General features: G+C 47.2%; 1 protein-coding gene across 1 annotated transcript in view; it reads left to right on the top strand.

The window, feature by feature from the left end:
- LOC147861949 (pentatricopeptide repeat-containing protein At2g13600-like) overlaps window positions 1-16,172 on the top strand; it is a 63,215-nt gene that overhangs the window by 1,599 nt on the left and 45,444 nt on the right. The gene's annotated exons all lie outside the window — the stretch shown is intronic.

Here is a 16,172-nt window from a genome sequence, read left to right as displayed (position 1 = left end):
AACTCTTCTGAATACTTTACTCTACTAGAGTTAGGTTCTTTACACGCATTGTGGAGTAACCAGAGGGCACTACAGCGGAGACGCGACAGTGCGAAAAATATGGCAGAGCGGCTTATGGTGGCCAACCACCCTAAAGGACTCTTTACGGTACTGCAAGGAGTGTGATTTGTGCCAGCGAATGGGGCAACCAACGGAACAAGCACACATGCCTCACCAGCTGGTACTCTCGCTAGAACCGTTCCAGAAATGGGGACTGGACTTTGTCGAACCATTTAAGACGACAACAATGCGGATTGGTAATCGTTACATCATAGTAGTGACAAATTATTTCAGAAAGTGGGTAGAGGCACAAAGCCAACTCGATGGCGGTGAGCACCTCGAAGTCGAATGAGGTGTGGTACATGGATTCCGTAGCATCAAACCATATGACGAATCACAATGAGTGGTTCTCGACGCTAGAGAAGCCAAAATAGCCAGGGGTCGTCGAAATTGGCGATGACACCCCTCACCTCATCGACCATATTGAAGACATCCCTCTAAGCAATGTCGATTAGAGAGGAATCATGAGAAATATCTTGCATGTGTCGACAATCACAAAGAACTTGGTGTCAGTCAGACAAATTGCTGACCAAGGCATGCAAGTTCAATTTACTCACCTCAGGTGCTTCAGAGAGGAAGAAGGTCGGATTATTGCACAAGGGCGCTGAGAAGGGAGGATGTTCATCCTCGAGACAAACGATGTAGGCGCCACTATGTTCGCCAAAGGGCAAAAGGTCAAATCGAATATCGACCTATGGCACAAGCGGTTTGGCCACATCAACTTCCCGTGGCTTCAAGAGATGTAGACGGAAAACATCGTTTTGAGCTTGTTGAAATTCAGTGGCCGATAGGGCCAAGTCTGCGAAACATGTCAGTTCGGGAAGCAGCACCGACTTCCATTTCCCAATGAGCGCAGTCATAGCCATAACAAGCTCGATTTCATCCATTCGGATATGTAGGGGTTAGCGCAAAACATACTAGTGGGAGTCATTACTATTGGCATAAAAGGACGACTCCTTCCACTTTGAATCCTAGTGTGTGGCGAGAAAAGCGTGGAATATTGCGCGGCCACAACCGAGTCTTGACTCACTTGGATGGAAATCAAACACAGAAATGGGAATGAAACACAAAAATGGGAATGAAACACAAAAATGGGAAGTAGAGAGTACACAGAATATTTATGTGGAAAACCCTAATGGGAAAAACCACGGGAGCCCACAGGCTCCAAGCTATCACCATATATAATAAAGATACACTCAGAGACTCGAAGGCAACAACCTCATGCTCTGTATCTCGCCAACCGGCGGTTACAACAGAGCATAACTCTGTTTTTCCTCTCTCTATCTCTCTCTCTCTCTATACAACAATTATCACTGAACAACAATATGGCAACCACTCACAAAAAGTGATTGCCCTAAGTCATATTTATACTTATATGAACTTAGGGCTATTTACAAATGTAGCCTCAATGGGCTGACTCAAAACATATTTACACAATATGTCTTCTCTTCCGGTTCTCACTGGGTCCATCCGATCCGATTTCCGGATCTCTTCCGGTTCTCACCGGGTCCACTTCATTCATAACCGGATCCCATCCGGAGGGACTAATTTCCCAACAATCTCCCCCTTCACTCCGACATGGGATGTCTCGCTAGCCCGATCCGCTTTTGGCACACATTCAGCTTGTCGGTTGTCAACACCTGTTAGCATATCCGACCCGTTCTCTTTCGTGTGGATCTTCGTCAGCACGAACTCTTGATCTTCTACTCTCTCCCGGATCCAGTGGTACCTCCGTTGGACATGTTTTGTCCGGGAATGGTAGGCCGCATTCTTTGCAAGGTGAATGACACTTTGACTGTCGTATTAGAGCCGATATTCCTCCTGTTGGATCCCTAGCTCTTCGATGAAGTCCTTCATCCAGATTATCTCCTTGCCGGCATCTACAACTGCCATGTACTCCGTCTCCATGGTTGACAACGCAACTGTCTTCTGCAGCCTCGACTGCCACGATACAACTCCCCCTGCATAAGTCATGACATATCCGGATGTAGGCCGGCTGGTATCCGCATCAACCGACATATCCAAATCCGTGAATCCATCAAGTTGGGGATTACCAGAACCGAACTGGAGACACATACTCGAGCTGCCTTTCAGATACCGGGGTATCCAGTTGACCGCGTTCAAGTGTTCTTTTCCGGGATTGCTCATGAATTGACTCACCACTCTGAATGCAAATCGGATATTTGGCCGAGTACATACCATCGCGTACATCAAGCTTCTGACGGCAGAGGCATATGGTGTCTTCATCATATCCATCTTCTCCGCTTTTGTCCTCGGGCTTTATTTTCCGGATAGCTTGTAGTTTGCCGGAAGTGTCGATCCAACCGGTTTTGCCTCCGACATGTTGAACCATTGAAGCACCTTTGTCACGTACTTCTCCTATGACAACCACAACAACTTCTTCGACTGGTCTCGAATGATGTGCATTCCCAATATCTGTCTTTCCAGACCCAAGTCTTTCATTGAGAAGGTTCGGTTCAGAACCTTCTTCAACATCCGAATCTTGCCTTGGTCTCGTTCGACGATCAACATATCGTCCACATATAGGAGAAGTATCAAGAAATCTCCTCCGTCAAATTTCTTCACAAACACACAGTGATCGGCTTGCATTTTGTGGTACCCTTGGTCGGTCATGAAGGAGTCGAACTTCCGGTACCATTCTCGAGGAGCTCGCTTCAGTCCATATAGGCTCTTCTCTAGCCGGCACACCAGGTGCTCCTTCCCTTTCTTCACAAATCCTTCCGGTTGATGCATGTAGATTTCTTCTTCGAAGTCACCATGTAGGAATGCTGTCTTGATGTCCAGTTGCTCTACCTCAAGGTCCATGCTTGCCGCTATGCTCAATATTGTTTGGATGGATGTCATCTTTACTACCAGGGCAAAGATCTCATCGAAATCCACTCCTTTCTTTTGCTGGAACCCCTTCACCACGATCCGGGATATGTATCTCGGTGGGTTTTTGGCATCTTCCGATTTCAGCTTGTACACCCACTTGTTCCGGAGTGCCCTCTTTCCTTTCGGCAACTCCGTCAATTCATATGTGTGGTTCTCATGTAGGGAATCCATCTCATCCTACGTGGCATTCAACCACTTGCGGTTGTGGGTGTCTCTCTTTGCTTCTTCAAAGCTTTCCGGATCCCCCTCATCGGTTAGCAACACGTGCTCTACATCCGGAAATCTTCAGGGGGCTCTTCTCTCTCAAAGAGGATATCTCCGTCCTTGGTTTCTGACTGCCGGTTCCTCCGTTTGTTCCTCATCCGAATCTGATTCAGGATCTTGTCCAGTTCTGGTGTGTTCTTCTTCTTCTTCGGTCGGTTTGGTTTCTTGTCCGTATTCGGCCGGTTCTTCGAGTGTCATTCGATTACCGGCTCATATATGGTTTTCAACTGGGTATATCCTTGTGTCCTCAAGTCAGTTTTCATTGGATGAACCGGAGTTCATCACCTTCTTCTCCAACTCCCAGTTGGCAATGGTCCTATCTTCCATGAAGACTATGTCCCGACTCCGGAACACCTTCTTGTCGACTAGATCCCACACCCGGTAACCGAACTCATTATCGATGTATCCAAGGAATATGCATGGCCTGGATTTTGGATCCAACTTTGTTCTCTTGTCCTTCGCCACATGCACGTAAGAAAGACATCCGAACACCTTTAGATGCTAGTAGGATACATCTTTACCAGTCCATACTTTCTGCGGTGAGTCTCCTTCCAAGGGTGCTGAGGATGATTTGTTTATCACATACGTTGCCGTCATCAGCGCCTCAACCCAAAACTTCTTGGGTAACTTTGAATGTACAAGCATGCTTCAGACTCTCTCCATTATGGTCTGGTTCATTCGTTCAGCCAACCCGTTCAATTCCGGCGTCTTCAACACGGTGAATTCGAGCCGGATTCCCTTCGACCGACAATACTCCTCGAACTGCCCCTGGTATTCTCCTCCGTTGTCCGCTCAAACCGCCTTCAGCTTTCAGACGGTTTCTCTTTCCACTCTCATGTGGAGTTCCTTGAAGAAGGATAGCACCTGATCCTTCATCTTCAATGGTGAGACCCACAACTTCTGGTTGTGGTCATCTATGAACGTCACGAAGTACTGTGATCTGGCATGTGACTTCATGTCCACTTGACACACATTGGTATGCACCAGCTCCAGTAGTGCATTCCGTCTCAGTGGTGGTCTTGGCCGGAAGGAGGTTCGGTTTTGCTTGCCGACCAAGCAATCAGTGCACTTCTCAAGTTGCACGTCCTTCACCGGAATGAGATTGTCTTCGACAAGTCTCTTCATCTCCTTCTGACTCATGTGACACAGTCTCTTGTGCCACAACTCACCGGCCGTGTCGGATGCAATGTTCACTTCTTCCCGGCATATCTAGGCATGCATCAAGTACAATGTGTTGGTCTTCCGGGCTCAAGCCACTATCAGACTCCCTTTGCTAAATTTCATGACTCCATTCCGGATGCTACCCATGTAGCCTTCATCATCTAGCTGACCGACTGATATCAGGTTCAGTCGAACCTCTGGAACGTGTTAGACATCCTTCAATAGCAACTTGCATCCGGTTGATGTTGTCAACAACACATCTCCTATGCCGACAATTCGGCATGTACCTTCATTCCCCATCCGAACAAAACCATGATCACCGATTGTGTAGGATGAGAAGCATTTACGATCCGGTGTCAGGTGGAACGATGCTCCGGAATCGACAACCCACATTGTCTCGTCGCCGACAAGGTTTAACTCATTCTCCTCGGTAATGAGTATGAGTTCTTCTTCACTTATCGATATTGCTGACATGATCCGAGCCTCTCCAGTCCAAGCTGTTTCGATTCGAACTCTTCTTTGAATCGGTAGTGCTTGTTTCTTTCTCTTTCCGGAAATGCCGACAGTTATTCTAGAAGTGCCCCAATTTCCCACAGTAGAAGCATGTACCCCCCCCCCCCCCCCCCTTGACTTTGACCTCGTTCCCAATTTGTCCCGGTTTTTGGGGACTCCAATACCGACCTCTTCCCTGGTTGTGGTCAACTTTGGTAACCAAGGCCTTCGGATCGGTTCCGGACTCCCGATCCTTCTGGTGAGCTTCTTCATCTAGCAAGCTTGATTTTACTATTGAGAAATCGTTGTGGAATTTAAATAACAATGCACAAACAATGCTAAAATACAAATCACAGAAAAACGAGATAGACAGCTATGCACAGAGATTTACGTGGAAACCCTAAAACGGGGAAAACCACGGGAACAGAACTTCACTATAGACAGTGGATATATAGTATAGAGAGGATTACAACACTCTTGCGAGTGGATCGGCCGCACAGGGCTCTTCACGTCTACTGTTGCTCACATAGCTATGGCGTGGCACACGCTTCTCTCTCTCACTCACGGTTATGTTCTCTTTTATTCTATTCACACTATCTTAAAGTTTGCCCTAGTTGCATATATACTTTTTGGCTATTTACATACCTAGTCCTCATGGAGCGCACATTGAGACTATTTACAAGTATAGTCTCCCGAGTTGGCTATTTATACGATTCTGGTTTCGGCCTCGGCCCTCATCAACTCAGCTCCTCTCTCTCCCCATCCGGAGGGACCTGTTTTCTAACATCATCATTATTATTACCATAATAATAATAATAATAATAATAACAATCGAATTCTCAAATAGTCAAGAATACCGAGGGTAGTTCGAGGAGTACTGTCGGTTGAAGGGAATCAGGCTCGAATTCACTGTGCCGAAGACACCGGAATTAAATAGGCCGGCCGAATGGATGAACCGGACCGTGATGGAGAGAGTTCGGAGCATGCTGGCACCTGCAAAGTTACCCAAGACGTTTTGGGCTGAGGCGTTGACGACGACGACCTATGTGATAAACAGATCACCCTCTGTACCCTTGGACGGAGACACACCGCAAAGAGTATGGACCGGTAAGGATGTGTCTTACCGGCATCTGAAGGTGTTCGAGTGTCTCGCATATGTGCCTTTGCAAAGCATAAGAGAGCAAAGCTGGATACGAAGTCCAGACCATGCATATTCCTTGGATACGACGACGATGAGTTCGGTTACCGGGTGCGGGATCTGGTCGACAAGAAGGTGTTCCGGAGTCGGGACATAGTCTTCATGGAAGACAGGACCATTGCCGACTACGAGTCAGAGAAGAAGGTGATGAACTCCGGATCATCCAATGAAAACTGGCTTGAGGACACAAGGATATACCTAGTTGAAAACCGAATGACACTCGACGAACCGATCGGATATGGACAAGAAACTGAATCGACCGAAGAAGAAGACACAAGAGACAAGATCCCGAATTGGACTCGGATTTGGAACAAACGGAGGAACTGGTAGTCAGAAACCAAGGATGGAGATATCCGCTCTGAGAGAGAAGAGTCCCCTGGAGATTTCCGGATGCAAAGCATGTGTTGCTAACCGATGAGGGGGAGCCGGAAAGCTTCGAAGAAGCAAAGAGAGACACCCACAACCGCAAGTGGTTGAGTGCCATGTAGGATGAGATGGATTCCCTACATGAGAACCACACATATGAACTGACGGAGTTGCCGAAAGGGAAGAGAGCACTACGGAACAAGTGGGTGTACAAGCTTAAACTAGGAGATGCCGGAAATCCACCAAGGTATAAGGCCAGAATCATGCTGAAGGGCTTCCAACAGAAGAAAGGAATGGACTTCGATGAGATCTTTGCCCTTGTAGTAAAGATGACATCCATCCGGACGGTATTGGGCATAGGGGCAAGCATGGACCTCGAGGTAGAGCAACTAGACGTCAAGACGACATTCCTACATGGTGACCTCGAAGCAGAGATCTACATGCATCAACCGGAAGGATTTGAGAAGAAAGGGAAGGAGCACTTGGTGTGCCAGCTGAAGAAGAGCCTATACGGACTGAAGCAAGCTCCCCGCCAATGATACCGGAAGTTCAACTCCTTCATGACCGACCAAGGGTACCGCAAAATGCAAGCCCATCACTGTGTGTTTCTGAAGAAATTTGACGGAGGAGATTTCCTGATACTCCTATATGTGGATGATATGCTGATCGTCGGACCATACCAAGTTAAGATACAGATTTTGAAGAAGGCTTTGAACTGGACCTTCTCAATTAAAGACTTGGGGCCGGAAAGATAGATATTCAGAATGCACATCATCCAAGACCGGTCGAAGAAGCTGTTGTGGTTGTCACAAGAAAAATACGTGACAAAGGTGCTTCAACGGTTCAACATGTCGGACACAAAACTACAAGCTATCCGGAAAACAAAGCCCGAGGACAAAGGCGGAGAAGATGGATATGATGAATATTCCATATGCCTCTATCGTCGGAAGCTTGATGTATGCGATGGTATGTACCCGACCGGATATCGGATATGCAGTCGGAGTGGTAAGACGTTTCATGAACAATCCCGGAAGAGAGTAGTGGAACGCGGTGAAGTGGATACTCCGGTATTTGAAGGGCAACACGAGTATGTGCCTCTTGTTCGGCTCCGGTAATCCCCAACCTGACGGATTCACGGATTCGGATATGTCGGTCGATGCAGATACCAACGGGTCTACATCCGGATATGTCATGACCTATGCAAGGGGAGCTGTTTCCTGGCAGTCGAGCCTGTAGAAGACGGTTGAATTGTGAACCACGAAGGCGGAGAACATGGCAGTTGTAGAAGCCGGCAAGGAGATAATCTAGATGAAGGACTTCATGAGAGCTTGAAGAGATCCGAAATCGGAGGAGACCCGGTGAGAACCGGAAAAGAGCTGGTGAGAATTGGAAGAGAAGACATATATGTAAATATGTTTTGAGCAAGCCTATTGAGGCTATATTTGTAAATAACCCTAAGTTCATATAAGTATAAATATGACTTAGGGCAATCACTTTGTGAGGTTGTTGTTATTGTCATATTGTTGTACAGAGAGAGATAGAGAGAGCGAGTGAGTAGCTATGAGCACTCTCTGTTGTAACCGCCATTTGGCGGAGATCGTGAGCATGAGGTCGTTGCCTCTATGCCTCCACTTTGTATTTCCTCTCATATAATGATAGTTGGAGTCTGTGGGCTCCATTGGTTTTTTCCCTATTAGGGTGGGTTTTCCATGTAAACATCCTGTGTCATTTTTGTGTACTCTCTCGTTCATTCCCATTTTTGTGATTCAAGATTCGGTTGTGGCCGAGCAATTCAAGACGACATTCCTCCATGGTGACCTCGAAGAAGAGATCTACATGTTGTTGAGCGAGCAAGCTGAACTGAATCCGGATCGACATTCAGAAGGATGAGCCCGATCGATATCCGGATGGTATCCGAAAACAACCAGCCGGATCGGGGAGCCAAATTCGAGCGGGAATCGGAAGCTACTAGTAGCCTAGACTACTAGGTAATCATTGTCTCGTAGTTAGTGTCAGTCGCACGTGTGAGTACTTTTGTCAGTCCTTTATGGAGTTGTATAAATAGTGTTGTTTAGCACGTTGTATATATAGATTTTTAGATTTAATTTTTGAATATAGGTTTATGTTCTGCTCTCTCCGTCTCCTCTGTGTTTTTTAAACTTTTCCATTAAACCTTCATCTCTTTTTCTGTTGCTATCCGACTGAGCCGGTTTTGTCTGACGCTTCTTCACATTAACATTCATATGGTATCAGAGCGTGAGGGTTGAAAACCTCTGCAGCCGACATTTGCTTCCGTAGACGAACCCTAGAACCCAATAACAACAAATAGAGAGAAGATATGGACAGAGGAATGACGAGTTCACTTCCAACAGAGAAGCTCGACTGGAGCAACTATGCGTCCTGGTCATATAAAATGCACCAGTACCTGCTGGGGCATGGATATTGGAGCTTCTTGGAAGGAACAAATGAAGTAGCACCGGAGCTGTCACACAAAGACTTCCTGGTATGGGAGCAAGGAGCGAGTCGAGTACTGTACTGTCTCGCGTCCGGTGTGCATGATCAAATGCTTAGCTACATCAAGGATGCAAAGACGCCGAAGGAGGCCTGGGAAAATCTACGAAAGATTTTTTCCGCAAGTACCAGAACTCGTAAGTTCCAGCTCTAGCAAGAGTTGAACAACATCCGTCAAAGAGACATGTCGGTTACGGACTACACCACCAAGATAAAGGAGATTTGCGATGCACTCGGGTCCATCAACGTGACGGTGGACGAAGACGAGGTGGTACAAATCTGCCTCGGTGGTCTAGCAGAAAGGTACGGGCCAATCCGGACAGCGATATGCACCCGGGAGAAACCATCATCCTTCTTCGACTTGCAATCGATGCTGATGGTTGAAGAAAACCACGCGAGTGGGTCAAGGACCACTCAATCGGATGATCGGATGCTGTACACGGAGACAAATCGGCCCCATGGATGTGGTGGACGAGGTGGGTCAGCATGCAATGGAGTTGACCGACAAGAGCAGGACCGGAGGCACAGAGGTTGTGCCGACAACAGTTCGGACCCTTCACAAGCAGGGGGAGTCAAAGCGGTGCCGGGAACCGACAAGGAAAGGCCGACATGGAATGCTGGTACTGTGGCAAAAAGGGCCACAGGGAAAGCGAGTGCTGGAAGAAGTGCGTTGATTCGGACAAATCTGGATCCGGCAAAACAGGTCGGGAGAACCGGCAAAGCTCGCACCACACGGAAGGATCAGAAGGATCCGGAATGGGGAAAACCAGTGAAGGGCCAGCCGTCGTGATGAAGCACAAGGCTAACTCGATGAAGAAGACTACTTCTGGATCAGAGGAATTATGGTACGTTGATTTTGGACCGTCCAACCACATGACGAGCCACGAATAGTGGTTCTCTTTTTTGGAGAAATCGGAACAACCAGGGATTGTCAAAACCAGAAACGACACCTGTCACCTGATTGTGCATGTCGGAGAAGTCCCTTTAAGCCATGTCGGACAAAAGGGGAAGCCGATGAACATATTACATGTTCCGATTATCACAAAGAACCTGGTGTCGGTTGGACAAATCGTCGACTAGGGGATGCAGGTGCGGTTTACGCACCTAGGGTGCTTCATCGAGGAAGAGGGCCGGATAATTGCGCAAGGGCGCAGAGACAGGAGGATCTTCATCCTCAACACTAATGATGTTGGCACCGCTATGTTTGCAAAAGGGCAGAAGGTCGAATCAGACATCGACTTGTGGCACAAGTGGATCGGCCACGTCAATTATCGAAGGCTTCAAGACTTGCGATCGAAACAAATTTTTTTCGGTTTGCTGAAATTTAGCGGCCGGAAGGCCGAAATTTGTGAAACATGCCAACTTGGGAAGCAACACCGGCTTCCATTCCTCACCGATCGAAACCGGAGCGCCATAACAAGCTCAATTTAATCCATTTAGATGTATGGGGACCGACACAAAATGTTAGTCTTGGCGGGAGTCGGTATTTCGTCTCCTTCATCGACGACTACAACCAACACACGTGGATCTACCTCATCGAGAGGAAGAGCAAAGTCTTCGAGTGTTTACGGAACCTTCAAAGCTTGGTTGAACGGGGAATGGAGAGGAGGATCAAGTACCTATGGTCGGATGGCAGGAAAGAATACTTTTCCAGCCAATTCAACAATTATCTGCAGCAGAACGGAATTCGGAGAGAATTCAGATGCAAGTACACACCGGAGCAAAAAGGTGTGGCCGAAAGGAACAACCGGTCGATTGTCGACGCGGCAAGGGAAATGCTGGAGGAGAAGAGCATGCCCCATTTCTACTAGGCTGAGGCGGTCTGGACGAGCGTCTACATCCAAAACCAGATCGGTGACAAGGTGTCAACACATGAGCTGTAGTTCGGGCGAAAGCCGAATTTGAGACACCTTCGGATATTCGGTAGCATAGCATATGTGCATGTATCGGATGAGAAGCGGAGGAAGCTGGATCCGAAGTCGGAGAAGTGTATTCTAGTGGGTTACTCGCATGAGCAAAAGGGGTATAAGTGCTATAACCCGCGGACTAAGCAGGTCCAAGTATGCCGAGATGTCGATTTTGATGAGACGGCATCATGGTACTCCTTACCGACCCTGATTCCGGAAGATGAGGCTAGTGAGCCTGAGGAGGTTCATGTAGAAGATGAAGACTTCGGCACTCTAGAAGAGAGTCTGATCTCATTCCGGCTAAGTGGATTGAATGAGCGGCTGAGTTGAGATGACCAGTCGGATGAGGAACCGACGAGTAGTGGAGACTCTGCCGTGCTCTCCCCGCAGAAGGAACCGAGGAGACGGTTCACGCGCAAAGAGAAAGGGGAGAAGAAGATGCCGGAATACGAAAGCGGCAACGTTGAGTTGGATCGGAGTGAATCCAACTCCGGAAAGGATGAAGGCGGATCTTCGGGAACGAAGTCCGACTTGGCCAAGAAGGGCCCCAAACCGGGTAACACCAAGTTACGCCGGTCTTCCCGCCTGAAGAACCCCGTTACGCGGTACGGGTACAATGAGTACATGGCACATCATAATGCGTTCATGACTAAGGTGGCGGAAGTGTGTGAGCCGGAGAGCTACGCAGAAGCGCCAAAGGACGCAAATTGGCGTGCCGCTATGGAGGAAGAAATGCGGGCACTAGATGCCAACGACACATAGGACCTCGTTGACCCCAACACTGAAATTCGATTGGTTGCAAATGGGTGTACAAGGTAAAGTACAATGCCGACGGTTCGGTTCACTAGTCCAAGGCCCGTTTAATGGCAAAGGATTATGCACATACACAGGGAATCGATTACAACGAGACCTTCGCCCCGGTAGTGAAGATGATGACGGTTCGTGTGGTACTGGCGGTTGCTGTGGCAAGGGGGTGGCATCTTCACCGAATGGACGTGAAGAATGCGTTTCTTCAAGGTGACCTTGAAGAACGAGTCTATATGATCCAACTTCCCGGTTTTTAGTCGGAGATGAACAAGTCGGCGGTGTGCTGGCTCAAGAAGTCGCTTTACGGTCTGAAACAAGCCCCCAGAGCTTGGAATGCGAAGATCACGCACTAGTTGCGTATGATGGGGTTTGTGACCTCTAAATCCGACTCATCGTTGTTCATCCGGCAAGGTCCGGACGGTCCGGTTTGCATCCTACCTTATGTTGATGATTTAGTCATCACCGGACCCAGAGTCAATGAAATCAGCCGACGAGTAAAGTCCCAGCTGTCGGATGCATTTGAAAGGAAGGACCTGGGGGACCTTCATTATTTTCTTGGGGTCGAGGTGATCCGAACCCTCGACGACATATTGCTCTCACAATGACACTATGTGTTGAATATGTTGTACAAGTTCGGTATGACAGAGTGCCGACTTGTCTCCACACCCTTGGACCGGAACCAGAAGCTTTGTCCCAACTCTGGACGAGCCTGTGATGAGAAATGGTTCCGACAAATCGTCGGAAGCCTGATATACTTGACAATCACTCGACCCGACCTCAGTTACCCAGTTAGAGTGATCAGTCAGTTCATGCAGAAACCGACCGTCGAGCACCTTCAATGCGCACACCGGATACTCCGGTATGTGAGCGGCACGAAGGACTGGGGACTGTTATACCGACACGGTATAGCTGGGAAGCTAGTCGGATATACTGATGCCGACAGGGCTAGTGATGCATCGGATCGCCGATCCACCTCCGGTTACATGTTTTCTTTGAATAGCGCGGTTGTGTGGAGCAGCAAAAAGTAGCCAACAGTGGCTTTGTCGAATACTTATTTACAAGAAAAATATAAACCAATAAAAGAATACTCGTGCCCATCTAGCGTGCATGAGCAATATATTTAGGAAATAAAAGCATAGTGGAAAAAGCAACTCATGCACATTTAGTGTGCATGAACACTTTAGAAAAGGCAGGAAGCTATGCTTAGTGTCTCCCATCCTTATATAAGGAGGAGAGAAAGATGTATATGGTTGTTGATTATTTTGTAAGGATTCACCAATATAATATATTCGTGGGATTCACGAATTTGTCATCTAAATTGTCTCTTACTATCTAAATATTGATTAAATACATTAAACTCGTGGGATTCACGACATTCATAAGTTACCTCTCTTTCTACCTATTCATTACTAGCCTTATCTCATATTCTTCTTTCTCCTAGTCCAAAACCTTACTGGTTCCCACCCGACTCACGCAACGATCTGGAGCTGAAAGGCACGATACAAGTGGTGAACCTGACGTGAAAGTAGGTGGCAAGGAGATGGAAATTCAACCAGAGGCTAACAACATGATGATGATGTTCGAGCGGATGCTACAAGAACAATGTGCGATGTCGAAGATTGCGGCGGCAGTAGAGCGGCTTGTGCAACGGAACAGGCAATTCAATGGGAAAGATGTTTCGCAGTATTTGGGAGATTACAAGGTGGAAATGCTACGGTGTGGAATTTCGGAAGGATTACAAGTCACCTCCTTCAACCGAGTGGCGATCGACGGTCTTCAAGGGAGTATCCACAGGATACGACAACAGAATCCGACATGGGAAGCATTTGAAGAGGCCCTAAAGACCACGTTCGCCATCGAGGACTCCTCCAAGGCAACGAGGAGAGGATTCGAAGATTGGGTGGAAACGTCGAACAAGGGGATGAAGGTCCTCGATGTGTTTTCGGCATTCGAAAGTCGGTTCGGGAGGTTGTCCGCGAGAGATCAAGCTATCCTCACACCGGACAAGGTGATCATGTTCCTACGAGCCGTGGACGTCCAGGACCGGAAAGATCTTGGAGTCCTTTTGGAGGACACGACCACCGAGAGTGGCCTCACCGATAGATGGGATAACGTGCGAGATATCGCCGCACGATACACAAAGAGGGGGAAATGGCTTGCTAACGAAGAAAAGAGGGTTTCGGAACCGATTCCGAAACCGGGATAAGGATAGGAAAACCAATAACCGCGGGCTCGGGAGACTACGACCGAGAAGGGAATCGACGCAACCACGGTGGAGCAGTTGCTGAAGGAGATGGAGAATCTAAAAATCGTGATGGTGAAGAAGTCAGATGACCATCCCACAAGTTCCAAGTATATGGACCGTCGGTGTATATGGTGTGATAGCACCGAGCATGATCGGAGGGATTGCGACAAGCACAAGGAGGCGTTACGATGAGATCTTATCTACTACGAGGGAAGTCGGATTCATTCGATGGACTCTCGGAAGCCACTCCGACCGAACTTTTGGAAAGGCGGCATGAAGAAGGTCCTAGAGGAGGAAATAGCGGCGAAAGGTAATTATGCGACAACCGCGGGAATAAGTGTGGGTGAGTCATCGGGAGCAAAGGTGTCTTTTTGGCCGGATGTGCTAGAAAACCCCGAGAAAACCGACTCCAATGAGATCCGAAGCGCCATGGAAGGCATCCGTGAAGCTACGAGATGGGAGTGCCCCGTCAATAAGAATAGCATGTGCACCTTATGTCCATTTCATGAAGTGTATATAGACAAGAAACTACGGCGCACGGATGATGCGGCCGGACTATCGAAGACACCGGTGTCGTGCCTTTCGGCGCCGGATCGTTGCGTGAGTCGGGTGGGAACCACTGAGGTTTTGGACTAGAAGAAAGAAGAATATGAGATAAGGCTAGTAATGAATAGATTATTAGAAAGAGAGATAGAAATTTCGTGAATCCCACGAGTGTATTGCATTCGATTAATCAATATTTAGATAAGAATATGTATTTAGATTGAAAGAAAGATATAAGAAACTTGTGAATCCCACAAGTATAGATTATATTATTTTCATGAATCCCACGATTATATTAATTGGTTGGTGTTTTCGGAAATATATCCAATTTCCAAGTATTTCACACCCTATTACATTGTGCTCCCCATCCTTATGTAGTGATGAGGGAGTCTTAGGAATCCATGCTTTTTTCTCTAACTATAGACTCCATGCTTTTCTTATAGATAGACTATATGCTTTATCTAAAGTGATCATGCTTTTTCTAACTTGTGCGTTTTTTTATCAACTATAGCGTTCATGCACGCTAGATGTGCATGCGTAGCTTTTTCTTTTAGCATGCGTTTTCTTTTAACTAAAGTTTATCCTAGGTGAACTAAGCTTTCTATGTGGAACATCTATTTTTGAACACTAATGAAATGCTAGTGTAATGGTAAGACATTACATTATTAACATAGAGGTGCAAGGTTCGAATCTTACCCTATGCATGTTATATATATTTTAATATTTTCTACTATTTATTCATATTTATTAAATCGGTACTTTATAAGTTTTTCATGTAGTGTATGAAATACACTACGACACCGGAAAGCTGGAAGTCCGGAGGGAAGGGAAAAGAAAAGACGATTCTGGCATTCAAGCTCGCCTCGGACATCGAACAACAAACGGACTTGAAAACGGTGTTCGAGGAGAGAATCCTCGATAGCCGGGTAGAATTTTCGCTTCGGGAATTACTCGGAATAGCAAAGAAGGAGTTCCACGAACTTCTTGTGGATCTCGTGAAGAGAAAAAGACAAAGTACGGAGGAAAATGCTCCAAGGGTGAATGCAAATACTGTTTTAATGAATGACACCGAATTGGAGGACAAAATTCCGAACTCCCACTACACAAGGCCACATTGGGCACGTGTAACTACGGAGACTCCGGTCCGAATCGGCAACATCAAAGAGCCCGTGCTAGCATTGATTGATCACAGATCGGAGATTAACTTGATGTCCAAGGAGTTCTACCGGAAGGGGAAGTGGCCTATTAACACTAATCATGGATGGAAGATCCGGGCAGCCACTAAAGCAACAGAAGACCTATTTGCGACTTGTCCAGATGTGACAGTGAAGATTAGAGATGTGGAGATAGACCAAAATTTCTTCGTGCAAGATGAGGTCTCACACTCCGTGATCCTTGGGCAACCCTTTATCACGACATCACGGATGGAGACGAAAGTGCTCGATAGCGGTGCGACTTTCGCACGAATTTGGAGTCAAGGTGGAGGGAAATCCGTCCAATTCCTAACTGTGCCTGCGAATCATGAAAGGAACAAGAGGGAGCTCTTGTCCCAAACAAAGATGGATTTTTAGAGCGAACTGTTGCGGAGTGGGGAAGTGATAGTCCAAGAACCCCTGATACCCCACATAGGAAGAAAACTCTCGAAGCAAAACAAGTACGAATCGGTCCAGATGGGGCATCTACG

This window comes from Azolla caroliniana, unplaced genomic scaffold (genome assembly GCF_043228905.1).
Source record: "Azolla caroliniana isolate FFs.n. ecotype wild unplaced genomic scaffold, voAzoCaro1.0.p SCAF_7, whole genome shotgun sequence".
Classification (NCBI taxonomy): Eukaryota; Viridiplantae; Streptophyta; class Polypodiopsida; order Salviniales; family Salviniaceae; genus Azolla; species Azolla caroliniana.
Note: the sequence above shows the minus strand (reverse complement) of the source record. Positions and strands in the feature narration are given on the sequence as shown.